At 39.8% G+C, this 22,500-nt stretch overlaps 1 protein-coding gene across 7 annotated transcripts in view; it reads right to left on the bottom strand.

Moving 5' to 3' along the window:
* The window catches only part of LOC106084839 (uncharacterized), a 299,433-nt gene that overhangs the window by 162,635 nt on the left and 114,298 nt on the right, over positions 1 to 22,500 (bottom strand). For 6 of the 7 annotated variants that reach the window (XM_059366722.1, XM_059366725.1, XM_059366724.1 and 3 more), the window contains exon 1: positions 21,275 to 21,317. The exons of the other annotated variant lie outside the window; for it this stretch is intronic. The gene's annotated coding sequence lies outside the window, so the exon portion shown is untranslated. Of the gene's footprint in view, positions 1 to 21,274; positions 21,318 to 22,500 lie in introns of those variants that run through there. 7 annotated transcript variants of the gene reach the window in all.

Raw genomic sequence — 22,500 nt, 5'->3', positions numbered from 1 at the left:
CCACTGCATCCAGTTCCCATCTCATTAATTTTGTGCAATATCAGCACACTGGACGGCTAGATGTTCAATTTCAAAGTGCATTCCACTTATGAAGCCATTAAAATGTTCATATTTCAAAGGTGGTTTAGTTTAATGAACATTTGCTGTTATTAAGTGCTGCAAGGCTTAACCACTAAATAAAATTAAGTGAAAATGGTGTAAATGAACTATGAACACGTAAAGGGTTATACAACAAGGGATTGAGAGAAATCTCAGCAAAAGCGATTGAAATTTAGGTGGAACAAGTAATAGCGTGTTAAGTTCGTCCGGGCCGAATCTTATATACCCTCCACCATGGATAGCATTTTTCGAGCTCTTGCCACGGTATCTCTTTTTAGGCAAACAAAGGATAAACGACAATAATTGCTATGTTATTGGAACAATATCAAGTTATGGTTCATTTAGGACCATAATTGAACTGAATATTGGGGACCATAGTAGAAGTCATTGCGTAAAATTTCAGACAAATCCAGTAAGAACTGCGCACTTTAGGGGCTGAAGAAGTAAAATAGGGAAATCGGTTTGAGGGGAGCTGCATTAGACTATAAACCGATTCATGCCATTTTCGACACGTATGTTAAATGTCTTAAGAGAAGCCGTTGTACAAAATTTCAGCTAAATCGGATAATAATTGCGCCCTCTAGTGGCTCAAGAAGTCAAGACCCAAGATCGGTTTATATGGCAGCTATATCAGGTTACGGACGGATTTGAATTATTCTTAGCACAGTTGTTGAAAGTCATAATAAAACACCTCATGCAAAATTTCAGCCACATCGGATAATAATTGCGTTCTCTAGTGGCTCAAGAAGTCAAGACCCCAGATCGGTTTATATGGCAGCTATATCAGGTTATGGACCGATTTGAACCATACTCTGCACAGTTGTTAGAAGTCATAACAAAACACCTCGTGCAAAATTTCAGCCAAATCGGATAATAATTGCGTCCTCTAGTGGCTCAAGAGGTCAAGACCCAAGATCGGTTTATATGACAGCTATATCAGGTTATAGACCGATTGGAACTATTTTTAGCACAGTTGTTGGAAGTTATAATAAAACACCTCATGCAAAATTTTAGCCAAATCGGATAATAATTGCGTCCTCTAGTGGCTCAAGAAGTCAAGACCCCAGATCGGTTTATATGGCAGCTATATCAGGTTATGGACCGATTTAAACCAAACTTAGCACATTTGTTGGATGTCCGAACAAAATACGTCTTGCAATATTTCAGCCAAATCGGATATGAATTGCTCCCTGTAGAGGCTCAAGAAGTCAAGACCCCAGATCGGTTTATATGGCAGCTATATCAAGTTATGGACCGACTTCAACCATACTCGGCATAGTTGTTGAAAATAATAATAAAACACCTCTTGCAAAATTTCAACTAAATCGGATAAGAACTGTGCCCTCTAGCGGCTCAAGAAGTCAAGATCCCAGATCGGTTTATATGGCATCTATGTCAAAACATTGACCGATATAGCCCATTTACAATCCCAACCGACCTATACTAATAAGAAATATTTGTGCGAAATTTCAAGCGGCTAGCTTTACTCCTTCGAAAGTTAGCGTGCTTTTGACAGATAGACCGACGGACGGACAGGCGGACGGACATGGCTAGTTCGACTTAAAATGTCATGACGATCATTAATATATATACTTTATGGTGTCTTAGACGAATATTTCGAGGAGTTACAAACAGAATGACGAAATTAGTATACCCCCCATCCTATGATGGAGGGTATAAAAAAATTTCGAATGAATCACATTACCAATCTCCAAGATCTGGTGGTTTCGAAAATCAGGGTAATGAGAAGTGCTTTTTAGGGAAGGTATGGCACTCAGACATTTCGACTCAAATATGTATATCAAATTCGTGCTGCACTACCAAATCCATTTAATGTGAGCCCCATATTGCCATGGTTGGTAATATGAACTGTTTGGAGGGTGTTTTGAGGCTGGGGCAGCCACCGGCACTTTGCCCTGAAAATAGATATCAAATTGGGTCTTTACTCCCAAATATCGTTGATTTGAGCTCCATATTGCCACAATCAGAATTAAAGTTGAGTTTAGGGGGTGCTTTAATGCGTACCCTTAGCTCCAAAATTGGATATAGAATTCGTTTTCTACTCTCAAATACCTTTCATTTGAGTCCCATATTATCATAATGGGCCAATAAACCTATTTGACTTATTTTTGAAAGGAAAAGCGCCACCTAGATTTGAACACAAATGTTAATGCCATATTCGTAATCTACCCCCGAATACCTTTCATTTTAGGCCCATTTAGACATGTCCATTTGGGGGTACTTATTTTAATTTTGTATGCCATATTTGTAATCTACAGACGAATACTTTTCATTTGAGGCCCATATTGTGACATGATAGTCGAATATATCTGTTTAGAGGAGTTTTAGGGTTGGGAAGGCCCGGAACAAACAAAAAAAACCGAGACCCATATAGTCATGATGGGTCATATGCCCATTTAAGGCGTTTTTGGGGGGTAGGGTGACCCCCTATACTTCGATCTGATTTTGTATGTCAGATTCGTAATCTACTGTCGAATACCTTTCATTTGAGGTCCATATTGACATGATAGTCGAATATATCTGTTAAGAGGAGTTTTAGGGTTGGGAAGGCCCGCAGGGTACTTGGACCCAAATTTTAATACCATATTCGTTTTCTAGTCTCCAATACCTTTCATTTGATACCCATATTGTGCCTATCGGTCCCCTTTTGGTTTTAAATGCCGTTGTTGGGGTAAGGGGAAGGGGCGACCCCCATCCGATATCTAAGGAAAATTATATAGCCTATGTTTCCTTACAAACGAACTTACACAATCGGTGAAAATTTTAAAAAAATCGGTTAAGCCGTTTTAGATTCTACGGAACAAAAAAAAACCGAGACCTATATAGTCATGATGGGTCATATGCCCATTTAAGGCGTTTTTGGCGGGTAGGGTGACCCCCTAAACTTCGATATGATTTTGTATGCCAGATTCGTAATCTACTCTTGAATACCTTTCATTTGAGGCCCATATTGACATGAACATCCAATATGGGGGAACTTCGGAGTTTGGGCGGCCCTACGGGTACTGAAACTCAAATTCTAATACCATATTCGTATTCTACTCTCTAATACCTTTCATTTAATACCCATATTGTCATTATCGGTCCACTTTTAATTTTGGGTGGTGTTTTTGGCACAAGGGGGAGGGTCCGTCCCCCTTCCGATACCGAAAAATTATATTATTGTCATGATAGTCAAATAAACCTATTTTAAAGGGTCTTGGGCGGCCCCCAGGTATCTGGACCCAGCTTTATTATGAAATTCGTACTCTACTCTTGAATACTTTTCACTCGAATCCCATTTTGTCCCGATCGGTCCACTTTTATTTTTGAGTACTTTTGAGGTAAGGGAGGGTCCGCCCCCCTTCTGATATCAAAAACATATATAGCCTATGTTTCCTTCTAGACCATACTACACATTCTGTGAAAATTTCGAGGCAATCGGTTCAGCCGTTTTAGAGTCTATACGAAACAAACAATTTTAGAAACCCACAAACAAACAAAAATTCATTTTTATACCCTACACCACTACTGTGGTCCAGGGTATTATAACATAGTGAATTTGTTTGTAACAGCCAAAAGGAAGAGAGATGGGCCCATTTATAAGTATACCGATCAACTCAGAATCACTTTGTGATTCGATTTAGCTATCTCCGTCTGTCCGTCTGTCCGTCTGTCCGTCCGTCTGTCCATGTTAATTTGTGTACAAAGTACAGTTCGCAGTTTTCATCCGATCGTCTTCAAATTTGGTACAGGCATGTTCTTCGGCCTAGAGACAAAGCCTATAGAAATTGGAAAAAATCGGTTCAGATCTGGATATAGCCCCCAAATATAAGTTTGTCCGATTTGCAGTAATATTGCAATAAAATGGTCTTTTGTTAACCGATTTTGTCGAAAATCAGCAGGAGGGATTTTCTTACGACTCTCGACATTACTGGTGAATTTCATGGAAATCGGTTTAGATTTAGATATAGCTCCCATATATATGTTCGTCCGATTTTCAGTAATAATGCAATAAAATGGTCATTTGTTAACCGATTCTCTCGAAATTTAGCAGGAGGGATTTTCTCTCGACTCTTAATAGTACTGGTGAAGTTCATGGAAATCGGTTCAGGTTTAAATATAGCTCTCACATATATATATCGCCCGATTTTTACTTCTAAAATCACAGCAAGCACATTTATTGATCCAAAATTTACAAAATTTGGCAAAACGCTTTCCTCCACGACTGCCACAGTATCTGAGGAGTTTGCTCGAAATCGGTGCAGATTTAGATATAGCTCTCATATATATGTTCGAGAAATATTGCGAAAAAGTGATCATTTGTTATCCGATTCTGTTGAAATTTTGCAGGAAGGATTTTCTTATGACTCTGGTGAATTTCATAGACATCGGCCCAGATTTAGATATAGCTGTCATATATGTATATCGCCAGATTTTCACCCCAAGATCCACTGCAAGCCCATTGTTTGACAAATCTTACCAACATTTTGCACAACGCTTTCCTCGACGATTACCACATTATCTAAAAAGTTTGCTCGGAATCGGTTCAGAATTAGATATAGCTCCTATATATATGTGCGTCAGATTTTGGGTAATTTGCCATAATGTTGTCATTTGTCAACCGAAGTTTTTACAGTTTGAACATATTTGCTCGCCGAGGTCCATCAAAATTGGTTCAGAATTGGATATAGGTCCCTCATTGTTCTTATAAGGTAGGTGTATGGTATTATACAGTCGGCACCGCCCGACTTTTTCCCTTTCAATATCAAACATAACAATCTGAAACTTTATTATGAAAATGGCAACAATTTTCTATCATTTTCTTTTTAATGATATTTACTAAAAACATCACATGGTCATTTAATTTTGTTTTGATAGTTTCAAACTCTTTTTTACTACGTGGGCCATTTCGCCTTTTACCATTTAAAAAACATTGTAATCAAGCTAAAGCCCACAATCAAAATTTAAGAGTTGCTCACAGACATTTTGCAGGCCGACGACAAACAATCTGAATAGTCTGCCTGCTTTCCTATATTCCGAGGATTATCTCATAATCGTAAAATTTTATGAATCTTTAAAATATGAACGGAAATTGTGAGTCACAGCCAATACGTGAACGTGAATGGCAAACGAACAATAGAAAGCAAAATGCAATCATTTCAAAGAAAAAAAATGAGATCATTTAATAAGTGATGAAATCACATCAGGATATTGAGGGCGTTCTGAAGAGAACATGAGAATTGAAGCGCATAGAAAAAACAGATTTCTTTTTAGAAATTTAATTATATCAACCCACAGAGATTGCTATTATATTACAATTAGGTACAGGGGTGGCTAAAATTAAAGTCCAGAAAAAATCAAATTTAAGGTTGGGAAAATATTTCATTGAAAAAATGTTGTCTTAAAGATAATTTCTTGGAAAAATTTTATGGAAATTTTGTCTTAAGAAAAAATTGTATGGAAATTTTGTCTTTAGAGAAAATTGTATTTAAATTTTGTCATAGAAAACTAGCTGAACCTGCGCTTTCTTTTACACCATATGAAATACAACTTTCTTATCAATTGCCCTTCTTTAATTGAACGACTATAAGTTATTCCCCCCAGTTCCTGCTGTGTATAGTTTTTTTTTTTCAAAATGCTTCATTTTATAGAAAACGAACCGGGCTCGCTCTGCAGCGCCCTCTTTAACTCGCTTATACCTTTTATTTGAGCCCTATAATGCAATGGTCTACATATAAATCCTGTTTTGGTAGATTTTTAAGATGGGGACATTCCGCCACGAATGTGGATGCTACTCTCCCTTATACTTTTCTTTGGACTTCTACATAGTAGTGGCTGAATTTGTCTGGTTTGGGGTGTATTTTGAGAGTGAGCTGTCCACCAAGATACTTGGCTCTTAAAGTAAATGTCAGCTTCGTGCGATTCTCTCAAAAACTTTTTAAATGAGCTCCATGTAATCATAGTCAGTACATAAATCCTGTTTAATTTATTAACTACATTGTCGTGATTGGTCTATATATCCATTTGGGGGAGGTTCTTTTTGACGTAAGGATGGTATCTCAGACACTTCACATTTTTCTTTACGTTCTTTATTCCCAAAAACCTTTCATTCAGGGAAATAAGTTTAGATAAGGGGGTGACTTAGGGTTTACCCACAAACACTTGGCCCCAAAACTGTATTCATTTTCTACTCTCAAATGCCATTCAGTTGAGTCCCAAATTGTCATGATGGACCAAACAACCTATTTGAGATGATTTAAGGAGCCATAAATTTTATAGTCATTTTCCTAATCTACTCCCAAATTGCTTTCATTTGAGTCCCATATAGCCATGGTCGGATAATATGGCCATTTGGGTATTTTTTTTTTGGAGCAAACAAACAAACCGATTCTCATATAGTCATGATAGGTCATATGCTCATTTGGGGCATTTTTGAGGTGTGAGGTGACCCCCTACACTTCGATCTGAATTTGTAATTTTCCAGTTACGTAGTCTACTCCCAAATACCTTTCATTTGAGGCCCATATTGACATGAATATCCAATATGTCTGTTTCTGGGGATTTTGGGCTTGGATCGGCCCGATGGGTACTTAGACTCAAATTTTGATACCATATACGTATTCTATTTTCCAATACCTTTCATTTGATACCCACACCGTCCCGATCGGTCCACTTTTGATTTTGGGTGGTGTTTGTGGGAAACGGGGGCGGATCTGCCTTTCATTGGAGCCTTATATTGCTATGGTCTGTAAATATGTCCGGTATGGGGGTGAGGCGGATCCAAGTATATCAGATTCGTGCTCTGGTCTCAAATACCTTTCATTTGAGGCCCAGTATTGGTTTATATTTCATATGGCTGGTGGCTTTGGAGGTGGGGCGGCCTCCTGAATATCCCACCCTAAATGAGGATACAAATTTTTGTATTTAAGTCATTATAAACAACAATAAATTTCGCTTTAATCGCCCCACCCATCTCCGAGATTTTTGAAAATAGGATATGAGGAGGGTCCGCCCATTAAAGTTTGGATCATTCTCTTGGATTTGGTGGTGGATTGGAGTAGTCTAACTCGTTGCCCGAAAGTGGTATCAGATTCTTACTCCACTCCCAAAAACCACATTGGAGCCACACATGTGGTTTAGGAAGAATTTATGAGGTGAGGCATCCTTGAAACACTTGGCCATGAAATAGATTTGAGCCTTAATCCACAAATATGTCCAGGGCCGAATATGGCCCCCCGTCACTTAGGGTAACATTTTAATGTCAAGTTCGTACTCTACTCTTAAATACCTTTCATTTGATACCCATATTGCCCAAAGCGGTGAAGGTGTCCTCTTGGGGTATTTTTGGGGGTGGGGGACCCCCCGAAAATTAAGAGTGGAATTTGTATACCAAATTCGTACTCTCCTTTTAAATACCTTTCATTTGATACCCATATTGTCCCTATCGGTACACATGTCTGTTCGGGTGTGTGTTTGGGATGGGGCGTCCCCCCAGTTAATTTGACCCCTAAATCATTTACCAATTTTGTGTTTTTGGGAAACCATAAGGTGGCATACAAAATTTTGCTTAAATCGATGCGCTCATCTCCGAGATCTGGCGTTGTACAAAATTGGGGTATGGGAGGGGGTGCGCTATATCCAAATATTGACCAATCTGAACCATATAGGTCATGGATATCGAAGAGTTTAACAGGGCTCACTTTACCGAATTTCAGCGAAATCGAGCAATAGCCCAAGTCCAAGATCTCAAATCGGGAGGTGGGTCTATAAGTCAGCTACATTTAAATATTGACTGATCTGGGCCATATTGAACACGAATGGTGAAGAGCCTAACACAGCCCAGTATGTCAAATTTCAGCGAAATAGAATAATAAACGTGCTTTAAGGTCCCAAGAACTTAGAGATCACTACATATGACAGATCTGATTTGGGCCGTTTTGAACAGGGAAATCGAGGAGTCTAACACAAACTAGTACAAATTGTATTTAATTGCAGCGATATCGGATTATAAATTCTGCTTTTATGGGCCTAAAACCTTAAATTCGAAGATCTCTGTATATGACAGTTACAATACAATAAATGCAATTTTCATGGGCCCAAGACCTTAAATCGAGAGATCGGTATATGTGGCAGCTACATCCAAATCTAGACCGATCTAGGTCAAATCAAACAAGCTTAACATAACTGTCTCAAATTTCAACGAAATCGGGCAATAAATGCGCCTTTTATGGGACCAAGACCTTAAATCGAGAGTTCGGTCTATATAACAGTTTTATCCAAATCTGAACCGATCAGGGCCGTATTGAAGAAGGATGTCGAAAGGTCAAACACAACTCACTATTCCAAATTTCAGCGACATAGGATAATAAATGTGGGTTTAATGGGCATAAATCGGCAAATCGGTCTATGTGGGGGCTATAACAAGATATAGTCCGACATAGCCCATCTTCGAACTTAACCTGCCTATGGGCAAACAAGCAAAAGCAACTGGACCACCTAGGACCTTCGGACTTTGCACACGATATCGCTAGCTCCTCTGCTCTTCCCATTGAGGGCTATATCTTTTCCTGCTTCCAAACGTCAGATTTTTTACTATTTTTATACCCTCCACCATAAGATGGGGGGTATACTAATTTCGTCATTCTGTTTGTAACTATTCCAAATATTCGTCTGAGACCCCATAAAGTATAAATATTCTTGATCGTCGTGACATTTTATGTCGATCTAGCCATGTCCGTCCGTCTGTCCGTCTGTCCGTCCGTCCGTCCGTCCGTCCGTCCGTCCGTCTGTCGAAAGCACGCTAACTTCCGAAGGAGTAAAGCTAGCCGCTTGAAATTTTGTACAAATACTTCTTATTAGTGTAGGTCGGTTGGTATTGTAAATGGGCCATATAGGTCCATGTTTTGATATAGCTGCCATATAAACCGATCTTGGGTCTTGACTTCTTGAGCCTCTAGAGTGCGCAATTCTTATCCGATTCGAATGAAATTTTGCACGACGTGTTTTGTTATTATATCCAACAACTGTGCCAAGTATGGTTCAAATCGATTCATAACCTGATATAGCTGCCATATAAACCGATCTTGGGTCTTGACTTCTTGAGCCTCTAGAGGGCGCAATTCTTATCCGATTGAAATGGAATTTCGCACGATGTGTTTTGTTATGATACCCAACAACTGTGCCAAGTATGGTTTAAATCGGTCCATAACCTGATATAGCTGCCATATAAACCGATCTTAGGTCTTGACTTCTTGAGCCTCTAGAGTGCGCAATTCTTATCCGATTGGAATGAATTTTTGGCACCAAGTATTTCGTTATGATATCCAACAACTGTGCCAAGTATGGTTGAAATCGGTCCATAACCTGATATAGCTGTCATACAAACAGATCTGGGGATTTGACTTCTTGAGCTTCTAGAGGGCGCAATTCCTATCCGATTTGGCTGAAATTTTGCATGACGTATTTTATTTTTACTTTCAACAACTGTGTCAAATAAGGTTCAAATCGGTTCATAACCTGATATAGCTGCCATATAAACCGATCTGGGATCTTGACTTCTTGACCCCTAGAAGTCGCAATTATTATTACCGATATGCCTAAAATTTTGTACGACGGATCCTCTCATGACCATCAACAAACGTGTTTATTATGGTCTGAATCGGTCTATAGCCCGATACAGATCCCATATAAATCGTTCTCTCTATTTTACTTCGTGAATCCCAATGGGCGCAATTCTGACATTTGACATTTTACACAGGTCTCCAACATATAATTTAATTATGGTCCGAACCGGACCATATCTTGATATCGTTTTAATAGCAGAGCAACTCTTTTCTTATATTCTTTTTTTGCCTAAGAAGAGATGCCGGGAAAAGAACTCGACAAATGCGTTCCATGGTGGAGGGTATATAAGATTTGGCCCGGCCGAACTTAGCACGCTTTTACTTGTTTCGATTCTATCCCACAGTGCAGCATTGTCTTTATACATGTGGGGGTACATGATTTCCATCTTGGGGAGGCGGTTTTTCTCCGATTTGGATGATCTTGCGGGTACGTAGACAAGACAGGATATGGTAGTGTGACAGAGAACGCAACACTTTGTCTTAAGAGAAAATTAGTGTTAAACGAAAATTCTATGGAAATGTTGTCTTTAGAGATATTTTTACAAAATTTTGTAGTTTAAAAAATGTTAACAAAATTTTGGTCTCATCTAGTTTTTAGAGAAATTTTCACAAAATTGTATGTTTAAAGAACTTTGTTTAGAAAATTTCATGAATATTTAGTAGGCATGAATTTTCTCTGAATTCTACCACATTGCTACAAAAATATCTCTGCATTATTTTTGTATGCCATTACATGGTGAAATGCCAATTTATCTGCGAGTGGCTGAAGATATTCAACAACATAACGCCATTACCAATGTCGTAATTAATGATGTACATATTTGTAATTTTATGTATCTTACATTTTCCGTAGAGTGGAGGCAATCACGGCAGGTTACACACTTAGTCAAAAAAGGTCAAAGGTCTAAAGCATTTCATACATCCCACCCAGATCACCTTCAGCAGTAATGACCAACAACATAATTTATAACTTCAAATGGAAGTACAAAACTGAAATGACCTTTTATTCCTTTCTACACAGACAGGGGAACACAAAGTGTGGACAAGAAAATTAATGTATTCAAATAAAGCAAAGCAAAATAAATAAAAACAACAATTACCAGCAAAAACAGCATTGGCTTCTCGACCATCCTTCGAGAGGAGAACATTTCGCACTTCAATTTATCATTTTCCCTTTGTCAAATTCCCTGATATTTGTCTCCACTAGTAAATGTTGCTCATAGATATTTTGCGATCCATTGTCTTCATTTGACTTTTGTTACTTTTCAAGCAGGTTTTGTTGAACTTTTTATTTGTGTTACACTTTTTTTGCTCAAAAGTCTTTTGTGCATAAATTTATATTAATAGCTGGAAATAAAATTTTATTGCCAATGTTCGAAAGGAATTTTATTCACTTTTGTACCTTTTACCAGAAGGCTGTAAATTTTATTTACGGCGGAAAAAAATTTTTGTTGGCCAAAACTTTTTTGTTACGAAAGGTCCTGTCAGTCAATTACTTTTATGGTCTGTTAATGTATAAATAAATCGATGGGTAAAACCTAGAAAACAGGATTTCTATCATGCAGCATGAGGGTGCCGTAACTCATGTGTATACAAGTAAAAATGAGGGTCTTACATATAGAAAACTAGCCGAACCGGGCCCGCTCCGCTGCTCCCTTTTGCCGACTATGGAACGTCCCACCACCGTAGCAACCGCCAAGTAGGACGTATTTGCTCACCAAGATAACTGTCTTGAAGACCTAAGTTGTCTTGGTGAGCAAATACGTCCTACTTGGGGGTTGCTACGGTGGTGGGACGTCCCCTAGACAGTTGGTCCCGAATGTTGATGTCCGATTCATGGGTCCAAATACCCAACATTTGAGCCCCATTTTTCCATAGTCGGCAAACATGACCGATTTGGGGGGTGTTTTGGGGAATGAGGCGGCCACTCACTGTGACTTGGCTTTGAAAAATTATATCAGATTCGAGTTCTATTCTAAAATACCTCTTATTTGAGCCTCATTTTGCAATGGTCAGCAAATACTTCCTATTTGGGTGGTGTTATGGGCGTGGGGTGGCCCCATAGACACTTTTCCCCAACATTGATATCAGATTCGTTCTTTACTTCTAAAAACCTTGCATTTGAGCCCCATATTGTTATGGTCGTAAATTTGTCCCCTGTGGGGGATGTTTTTGGTGAGAGGCGGCCCCCAAACACTTGGTCTCACATCTGGATATCAAAATGGTTTTCCACTCTCAAATATCTTTCATTTGAGTTCCATATTGTCATAATGGGTCAAATAATCCATTTTACGCATCTTTAGGAGGAAAGCGCCACCTAACCTACTCCCTAATACCGTAATCTACTCCCTTATAACTTTCATTTGAGTCCCATATAGCCATGGTCGGGGTGGGCAACCTCCCATTACTAGGACCTAAGGTTTTATGCCATATTTGTAATCTACTGCCGAATACTTTTCATTTGAGTCCCACATTGAGTCCTCTGTTTAGAGGAGTTTTGGGGCTGGTTGGGGCCCGCTGTGTATTTGGACCCAAATTTTAATACCATATTCGTTTTCTGGTCTACAATTTCTTTCATTTGATACCCTTATTGTGCCCATCAGACCAGTTTGGGATATGGGTGGCGTTTTTGGGGTAAGGGGGACGGTCCGCCTCCACCTGATATCTAACAAGTAAAAGCGTGCTAAGTTCGGCCGGGCCGAATCTTATATACACTCCACCATGGATAGCATTTGTCGAGCTCTTGCGCGGTATCTCTTTTTACGCGAACAAAGGATATATAGAGGCTCAAGAAGTCTAGACCCCAGATCGGTTTATATGGCAGCTATATCAAGTTATGGACCGATTTGGACTATTCTTAGCACAGATGTTGAAAGTCATAACAAAACACCTCATTCCAAATTTCAGCCAAATGGGATAAGAATTGCGCCCCCTAGAAGCTCAAGAAGTCATGAGCCAAGATCGGTTTAAATGGCAGCTGTATCAAAACATGGACCGACTTGGCCCATTTACAATACCAAACGATCTACACTAGTATGAAGTAGTTGTGCAAAATTTCGAGCGCTTAGCTTTACTACTTCGACGGACGGACGGACATGGCTTGATCGACTTCAAATGTCATGGCGATCAGATACATATTTCGAGGTGATGAACGGACGGATGGATGGACGGACGGATGGACGGTCGGATGGACGGACGGACGGATGGACGGATGGACGGACGGATGGACGGATGGACGGACGGATGGACGGACGGATGGACGGACAGGTCTAGATCGACTTAAAATGTCATGACGATCAAGAATATATATACTTTATGGGGTCTTAAATGATTATTTCGAGGAGTTACGAACGTAATGACGAAATGAGTATGGCCCCATCTATGGTGCAGGGTACAAAAACAAGCCCAAAGAATTTAAAGCCCTCAATATGGAAGGATTTGCTGATATATAATGTTGTTGTATTGGCCACACAAATGCGTGAGGAGAGTGGACAGCCTCTGGTAAGGCTGGATAGTTCAAATACATAAAACCAATCCCAGTAGGACCTATTGGTACATAATAAATCGATCGACTGGCTGGCTGGATGAGATTGAGTCTGGCGCGCCGTGATCTCTTTACACCCTACACCACCAGTGTGGTACATAACTTTGAGCATTTGGTTGCAACGCTTAGAAGGAGAAGAGCTAAACCCATCGATAAGTATCGGCTTAGAATAACTTCCTGATTCGATTTAGATGTCCGTCTGTCCGTCGGTCCGTCTGTCTGTCCATGTATTCTTGTGATCAAGTTACAGTTCGCATTTAATGTCTGATTGTCATGGAATTTTGCACGAGTCTCTTTTTTGGCCCAAGGACGAACTCTATTGATTTTTAACGAAATCGTTTCAGATTTAAATATAGTTCCCATATATATTTTTCATCCGATATGGCCTTTTAAGGCTGTAGAAGCCACAATTTTGGTTCGATCTTTACAAAATTCGGCATGATGCGATTCATTTGATGTCTTCATATGTGTGTAAAATTTCATAAAAATCGGTTCAGATTTAGATATAGCTCCCATATATATCTTTCATCCGATTTGGACTTTTAAGGCTATAGAAGCCACAATTTCCGTCCGATCTTTACAAAATTTGGCATAGGGTGTTTTATTCATCGTCCCCATATGTGTGCAAAATTACATAAAAATCGGTCCAGATTTAGATATACCTCCCATATATATTTTTCATCCGATATGGCCTTTTAAGGCTGTCAAAGCCACAATTTTGGTCACATCTCTACAATACAGGATGTTCTATTTGACGTCGCAGTATGTGTCATCAAAATTGGCATAGATTTCGATATAACTCCCATATAATCTTTTATCTGATATGGATGGCTTTTAAGGATGTGGAAATCCAAATTTGTTGTCCTTTCAATAGGTATCCAAATTAAAGTCTGTCTAGATTTCGAAATAAGTTCTACATATAAAAGTCAAGTGGATGAGACCTAATCTGACGACCCAAGAGTGCTAGCTCTGGGTTGTCTGCCATTTAAACATAGCTCAAGGACACTGATCATGGTTTAGTCTTAAGCACTTACGATTTATTTTCACAAAGCCCTAAGCTTTCATATGCCTTTTATAAACTATAAATCATATCTACCCATTTCTTGGTAAAGAGAAACAAATTTTCAGTGCTAAATAAACATTTCGCTGCACACTTTGTTAATTTAAAAACACAGTTAAGGAAATTACAAAAAAGAAGCTTTCATAGCATTGTTAGTTTTTCACTGATTCTTTGCATTCTTCGTTTAGGACACAATGTCTCTTAAATGCTTCACTTTTGCTTCGAAACGAGATTTGAACATTTAGCAGTCTTATAAAGTGAAAATAGGGTGTGCATGTGTGTGAGTGTGCTTCCTAGCTGTCCTTGTAATACATTCACCAAATTTAGGGAAGGGTAAAAGGATGTTGGGCTGTTGCTGATGATGTTGGTGATGATGATGATGATGCCTTTGGCAATGTTGGTGCAGGAATACTAGTGTATCACTTAACCATGAACATACTCAGTCCGTCCTTCAAGCGCCAGAATAAAATAAAACCAACGCTTGTAATCAAGAAAAAAAAATATGTATAAATAAAAATGAAACGGTAAGCGCGGGCCAAGCCAAAAGGATAACGAACAAAATAAGTCATTTTCCACAGGATTTCCACGTTTCACTTTATTTGGTTTATTATGTTTAGTTTTTCTTTCATTTTCTTCGTTGTTGTTTGTTTTCTTCCATTTTTTTTTTTTTCTATAGACAAAAATAAATAAAACACTGCATATTTTAGCAAGAAGTGGCATGCTAAATAGGTTAGTGGCAAGATGGGCACCGGAAACGGAAACAATGTTTGGGGAAGATGCAAAATACTTGGAAAAAAATAACACGAATAGAGTCTATTAAGAACTTAATATTCTTTAAAATATGTTAATAGAGCAAAAGAAGAGAAGCGCACAAGGAATTCGGCAATTTCGTATTAAATTAGCATATAATTTTAGTGAAGGGCTGAACAAGGAATGATGTTGAACATTAAATATATGCCAGAGAGATGTTTACAAAATTTCAATTGCAAAAAGTGAATATGTTTTTGAATAAAAAAGCATTGAGGGTATACAAACATCGGCGTCTAGTGTAGAATTCTTTGAAATCCATTCGATGTCCATACAGTGATGTGTCCGTTCTTCCATTGAATGCAAGGTGTCCTTACAACGAATAAATCAAACCAACCCCTACTCTCCACTTATACGTCTTTTAATACTCACCACCGAACACATCGAAATATCCATTTCCGACCCTATAAAGTGTATATATTCATCGTAAAAATCTATGACCATCTAGCCATGTCCGTCCGTCTGTCCATCTGTCTGTTGAAATCACGCTACAGCCTTTAAAAATAGAGATATTAAGGTAAAACTTTTCACTGTCTATTTTTTTGACTATAAAAAGGTTAAATTCGAATTGATATAGCCCCCATATAGTCCAATCCGCCGATTTAAGGTTTAAGGACCCATAAACGCCATATTTATTATCCGATTTTACGGAAACTTGATGACAGTGAGTTGTATAAGGCCGTTCAACATTCATCTTCAATTTGGCCACGATCTGTCAAGATTTGGATATAGCTGCCATATAGGCCGATTTGTTGATTTATTTATTATCCGATTTTCCGGCAATTTGGGACAGTGAGTTGTATTAGGCCGATCAACATTCATCTTCAATTTGGCCACGATCTGTCAAGATGTATGGTTTTGGCCCAATAACAGGGTCATTTATTGTCCAATGTCTTCGAAATTTGAGATAGTGAGTTGAGTTACGCCCAGAGACATACTTTTCATACCATTCACCTAGGATAGGGGTAAACGTCATTCTGTTTGTAACTCCTCGAAATATTCGTCTAAGACCCCATAAAGTATATAAATTCTGGATCGTCATGACATTTTAAGTCGAACTAGCCATGTCCATCCGTCTGTCCGTCCGTCTGTCCATCCGTCTGTCCGTCCGTCTGTCCGTCCGTCCATCCGTCCGTTTGTCTGTCGAAAGCACGCCAACTTTCGAAGGAGTAAAGCTAGCCGCTTGAAATTTTGCACAAATACTTCTTATTAGTGTAGGTCGGTTGGGATTGTAAATGGGCTACATAGGTCCACGTTTTGATATAGCTGAAATATAGACCTATCAGGGGTCCTGACTTCTTGAGCCTCTAGAGGGCACAATCTTCATCCGATTTGGTTGAAATTTTGCAAGAGGTGTTTTATTATAAATTCCAACAACTGTGCCGAGTATGGTTGAAATCGGTAGATAACCTGATATAGCTGCCATATAAACCCATCTGGGGTCCTGACTTCTTGAGCCTCTGTGCCGAGTATGGTTGAAATCGGTCCATAATCTGATATAGCTGCCATATAAACCGATCTGGGATCTTGACTTCTTGAGCCTCTAGAGGGAACAATTCTCATCCGATTTGGTTGAAATTTGGCACGAGGTATTTTGTTATGACTTCCAACAACTGTGCTGAATATGGTTGAAATCGGTTAATAACCTGATATAGCTGTCATATAAACCTAGCTGGGGTCTTGACTTCTTGAGTCACTAGAGGATGCAATTATTATCCGATTTGGCTGAAATTTTGCATGACGTGTTTTGTTATGACTTTCAACAACTGTGCTAAAAAAGTTCAAATCGGTCCCTAACCTGATATAGCTACCATATATACCGATCTGAGATCTTGACTTCTTGACCCTCTAGAGGGCGCAATTCTCGACCGATTTGGCTGAAATATTGCATGACGTGTTTTGTTATGACTTTCAACAACTGTGCTAAGAATACTTCAAATCGGTTTATAACCTGATATAGGTTTCATCATGTTTATAACCTGATAAAATGCGAATTTTTTCCAATTTAACCAAGATTTGGGACAGTGGGTTCAAATTGGCCCCGATCGGCTGCCATGTAGACCAATTTCTCGAATTAAGGTTTTGGGCCCGTAACGGTCGCATTTATTGTCCGATATTGCCGAAATTCGGGATAGTGAGTTGTGTTAGGCCCTTCGACATTCTTCGTTAATGTGGCCTTGATAGGATCAGATTTGGATATAGCTGCTATATAGACCGTTCAGCCGATTTATTGTCTTAGGCCTATAAAAGCCACATTTATTATCCGATTTTGCTGAAATTTGGAACACTGAGCTGTTGTAAGCCCTTCGATATCCTTCGTTAATGTGGCCTTGATAGGATCAGATTTGGATATAGCTGCCATATAGACCGATCAGCCGATTTAGAGTCTTAGGCCCATAAAAGCCACATTTATTATCCGATTTTGCTGAATTTTGGGACAGTGTGATATATTAAACCCTTCGCCGTCCTTCCTCAATTTTGCACAGATCGGTCCATATTTGGATATAGCTCTCATATAGACCCATCCTCCGATTTAGGGTCTTAGGCCCATAAAAGCCACATTTATTATCCGATTTTGGTGAATTTTGGGACAGTGAGTTGTGTTAGTCTCTTCGACATCCTTAGTCAATTTGGCCCAGATCGGCTCAGATTGGGATATAGCTGCCATATAGACCGATCTCTAGGTTTTAGGTTTTGGGGCCATTAAAGGAGCATTTATTATCCAATGTCGATGAAATTTGGGACAGTGAGTTGTGTCAGTCCCTTCGACATCCTTGGTCTGAACCCAGATCGGTCCAGATTTGGTTGTAGCTGCCATATAGACTGTTCACCCGATTTAGGGTCTCAGGGCCATAGCTCTTATAAATTTATAAGTCTTTCAAATAACCTGTCACCTGCGATGCTTGGTAGAGTCTATAAAGATTGGGCCCGGCCTATCTTAACGCCCTTTTACCTGTTGCTTGTAAAGTTAAAATGTTTCTTCTATAACATTTTCTAATGGTCAATGTGCTACAACTATTTTAAACCAAATCGAACTATAAACATCTTACATTAAGCTCAGTAAAACGTTTAAACTTTTCTCTTCTTGCAGGAAATGCTTTTTCAAATGCATTTAAATTCAAGAATGCCATGCTGTTTTCCAAAAAAAGAAATCCTTTTGTTCACCAAGCATATTCTCACATCCCCTCTGGGCACATTTAAATTGTTTCCGCCCACACACACTCACTGGCAGGCACTACATTGTCGTCTGGGTGCTGGCGAATTCTTGTATATCTCCTTGATAAAATGAAAACAAACTAGATTACATTAATTTTCAGCATAGAAAGAGGAACATGAAATGGTAAATGGAGAAAACAAGGAAAATCTCATTATTATTTTATAATTTATTTTAGCAACATTCTCTTCAGTTCCGTTTCCTTTCATGTAATGCATACAAAGCAAGGAGGAGGTTGTATGCAGCAGGCAAGCCCAGCGTATGCCGCCATTGCAGCAACAAACTCATTTTAATCATCTTCATTAATTTGGAACTTCTCGCCGCTTGCTTTGCCTTGGCAATGCAAGTCATATCATTTTCAATGCTGCTAATTTTCTGTACATTTCATTCTTGCTAACTTTTGGCTTAACTATTTTCCCTTTGCTTTCACTCAGTTGTTGATGTTGTTGAAGAAGCGTACAGCCCTACAGTTTTCCTTTGTTTGGGTGTAATTACGCGCAATGTTCTCAGATTATCATTTTAAGCATTAAAATGGTAATGATACTGAAGATGCTTATGCTCGCACGCACATCCACTCTGTCCTACAGCGACAAAAGCAATTTAGCGAAATAATGAATGACATCGAATTTGTCAAGCCAACGAACATCTAGTCCAACTGCTTCGCTGCTCAAATAATTAAGACTCATTTTATGTAGCCAAGCAACAATTTTTAAATTAATTTAAAAAAAAATATGGCGTTAATCGTGGCTATAAACAGGGTGGTTAAATGCAAGGATATTTGCTTAATTATGAAAAAATGCTTATCATAAACTTTTAGGTGTTAAATCCCTTTGGAAGACAATTGTCTTTGGTGAAAGGTAGAAATGATGCGTTGAGCTTAAATCAGTTCCAACTTAAATAGATTGGTAGGTTAGGTTTACGTTAGGTGGAATATGCTTTCTAGTTCCTACAGTTGATCGCTTTCAGATCGCTTTAAAAAGCCCAACAACTTGCGAATGTTCACATCCGCTAAATCAGACAGGTTCTCAAAGAAATAACTGGCCTAGAGTGGATTTGCGAGGTCTAAAGCCGCATTGATAGGGCCCAATTATCTCATTGACTTTAGGTTTTAATCTTTCACACAGTACGCTCGAGAGTATCTTGTATGCGATGGGGAGGAGACTTTTTCCTCTATAATTGGCACATTCCATCTTGTCTCATTTCTTGTGTACGGGACATAGTATGCTGAGGTTCCAAACCTCGGGTATGCGTTCTTCTAGCCATATTGCGCAGATAACCTGATGCATATGCCTTATCAGGGTGTCGCCTCCGGTCTTAAAAAGTTCAGCGGGTAACCCGTCGGCTCCTGCTGTTCGGTAGGAAGTGGGGGGTGACTCCCACGATGATTTATCGTGAGACCAGTACTGGCCTATGGAGCACTGGTATGATGGGAAGCCGTAGGGAAGAGGACGTGTGCGAAGGATTTCGAGAAGGTCCAGAGACTGGTCTGCGTCGGGATCACAGGGGCGCTGAGAACTGCCCCACCAGGGTTGCGCTTAGGCTGAGAGAGCTCGGTTACGGCCACAATTCGATTCTTGGTGTTGTGGATAGGGAGGGGAGATTGAGGAGGATCTCCGACTACCTGGCATCAGTGCCGACTGGAGTGAAGGCATTCGCAATTTGTTTTCCTGAGAGGAACGAATGGAGGGCGGATGGTGTACTTGAGGAGGATGAGACCTCAATCTACACAGATGGCTCCAAGATGGAGTCAGGGATTGGATTGGGGGTCTACTCTGATGCACTCAATATCAGTATGTCTTTGAGACTACCGGACGAGTGCACGGTCTTTCAGGTAGAGGTGAGTGCCATTGCAGTAGCCACAAGAAAAATTCTGGCAAGGGGCTTACCGCCCTCGAAACTCAGAATTTATGTGGACAGTATGGCGGTGCTCAAGGGCGTGGGGTCAATGATAGTGAGGTCGAGATGCGTGGCGGACTGTTTGGAATCCCTGGATAGGCTCTGGGCCCACGATGTGACGCTGACATGGTTTTCTGAGGGGTTTTCAGGGTATGAGAGGGCGAACGAGTGCGCCAGGAGGGGTTCGTCTGCGCCGGGTGGACCACTCATGCTTACGTGCCATTTGTCGAGATACTGAAAACAATAGAGGGGATGGCCAGGGCGGCGTCAGTGGCGAGTTGGCACACGGTGGATGGTTGGCGGACTGCGAAGGCGCTATTGCCGGTTAACGACCGGAGGAGAACGAAGGAATTGCTGGCGTTCAATAAGAGGTCGATGAGAACTTTGAGAGGGGTCATAACCGGACACTGTGCCATAGGCCGCGCATGGGAATACCGCACAATGACTTCTGTTGGTGTTGCCTCGATGAGGAGGAAACTATTGAGCACTTGCTTTTTTCCTGTCCTGGTCTGCAGAGACGTAGGCTTTCCTTTCTTGGAAGCCGTTTGTTCTGTGATCTGGGTTGGATTTGTTGAGGGAACAGGTTGGTTCTGAAGGGGGGGTGACACAGGCTCCGGCGTAGGTAGGTCCGTGCTTGCGAAGGAACAGATTTGGGAACTGACGGTGATGTTGGCCATTGGTTATTTGAAGGCGCCATTAACTCGCCTTGTCATCCCGAGTATCATTGGCACTCAGTATTTAATTAAGAGCCAGTGCCACCTGACTCCTCACTGAGACTCTCCTCTCGAAAATCGCTGACTGCCCGCGGCCTCATTTGCAGCTATTTCGCATAAAAACGGAGCTTTCCACCATCCGCAACCAGTGGAGGCGCCCGGTAGCTTTCAGCTAAGCTTTCCGTGATACCGATGGATACCATACAAGTCAGAGCTCAAAGTTTCAGTCTGTGTGGTGCTCATAGTTTTCCCTTGCCGGCCGAGAATCTTAAACTTATCCTAAATATACGTTGACTATTAAATACTACAACAAACCTTTTATACTACAGATGTGTTGCCAATCAAAGTTGCTTTCTGAAAATACAGCAAAACAAAAATGTAATTTTAATGATTTTTTTTAAGCCAACAATTAAAAATAATGGCCATCAATTAACAAATATACGGGTAGACAATAAAAATAAATTGAACAAAACGACTATGGGTTTCGTTTTCGCCATTTCATAAATCATTTGCACTTTTGTAGTATTTTATTCTTTTGTTAACAATTGCTGCAATTACATTGGAAAGGTTGTTGTTTTCATATGTTGCGCTCGATAATGAAATAAAAATAAGTAAAAGAGTGCTAAGTTCGGCCGAGCCAAATCTTATATACCCTCCACCATTTTTTTTCTTCATATGCAAACAAAGGAAGAGGCATAGGAATTGCTATGCTAATGGTAATTGCGGATTTTTCATATAGTCGGCGTTGACAAATTTTTTCACAGCTTGTGACTCTGTAATTGCATTCTTTCTTCTGTCAGTTATCAGCTGTTACTTTTAGCTAGCTTTAGAAAAAAAGTGTAAAAAAAGTATATTTGATTAAATTTCATTCTAAGTTTTATTAAAAATGCATTTACTTTCTTTTAAAAACCCCGCAATTACTTTTTGGGCAACCCAATAGATGATGAACCGATTTAGCGGCAGTAGAAGTCATTGCGAAAAATTTCAAATTGAATAAAAATTGCCCCTTATAAGGGCTTAAAAGATTATTCCGGGAGATCGGTTGGTGTGGGAGCTATATCAGGGGCAAACTTCTCTCATATCAATGAGTGCAGTCCGATTCCAGTTCAATGATAAGGGGCCTCCTTTTTATAGCCGAGTCCGAACGGCGTGCAGCAGTGCGGCACCTCTTTAGAGAGAAGTTTTACATGGCATAGTACCTCCCAAATGTTGCCAGCATTGGGAGGGGAAAACCACCGCTGACAATTTTTTCTGATGGTCTCGCCAGGATTCGAATCTGGGCGTTCAGCGTCATAGGCGGATATGCTAACCTCTGCGCTACGGTGGCCTCAGTTCATATGGCAGCTTTATCAAAACATGGACCGATATAGCCCCTTTACAATCCATACCGACCAACACTTATAGGAAGTATTCGTGTAAAATTTCAAGCGCCTAGCTTTATTCCTTGGAAAGTAAGTAAGATATCGACAGTCGGACAGACGGACGCACATGACTAAACCTACTTTGGAAATTAAAATGAATAAAAATCTATCTGTAAACTC

Source organism: Stomoxys calcitrans, chromosome 4, assembly GCF_963082655.1.
Source record: "Stomoxys calcitrans chromosome 4, idStoCalc2.1, whole genome shotgun sequence".
NCBI classification, from domain to species: domain Eukaryota; kingdom Metazoa; phylum Arthropoda; class Insecta; order Diptera; family Muscidae; genus Stomoxys; species Stomoxys calcitrans.
This window is presented reverse-complemented; position numbering and strand designations above follow the sequence as displayed.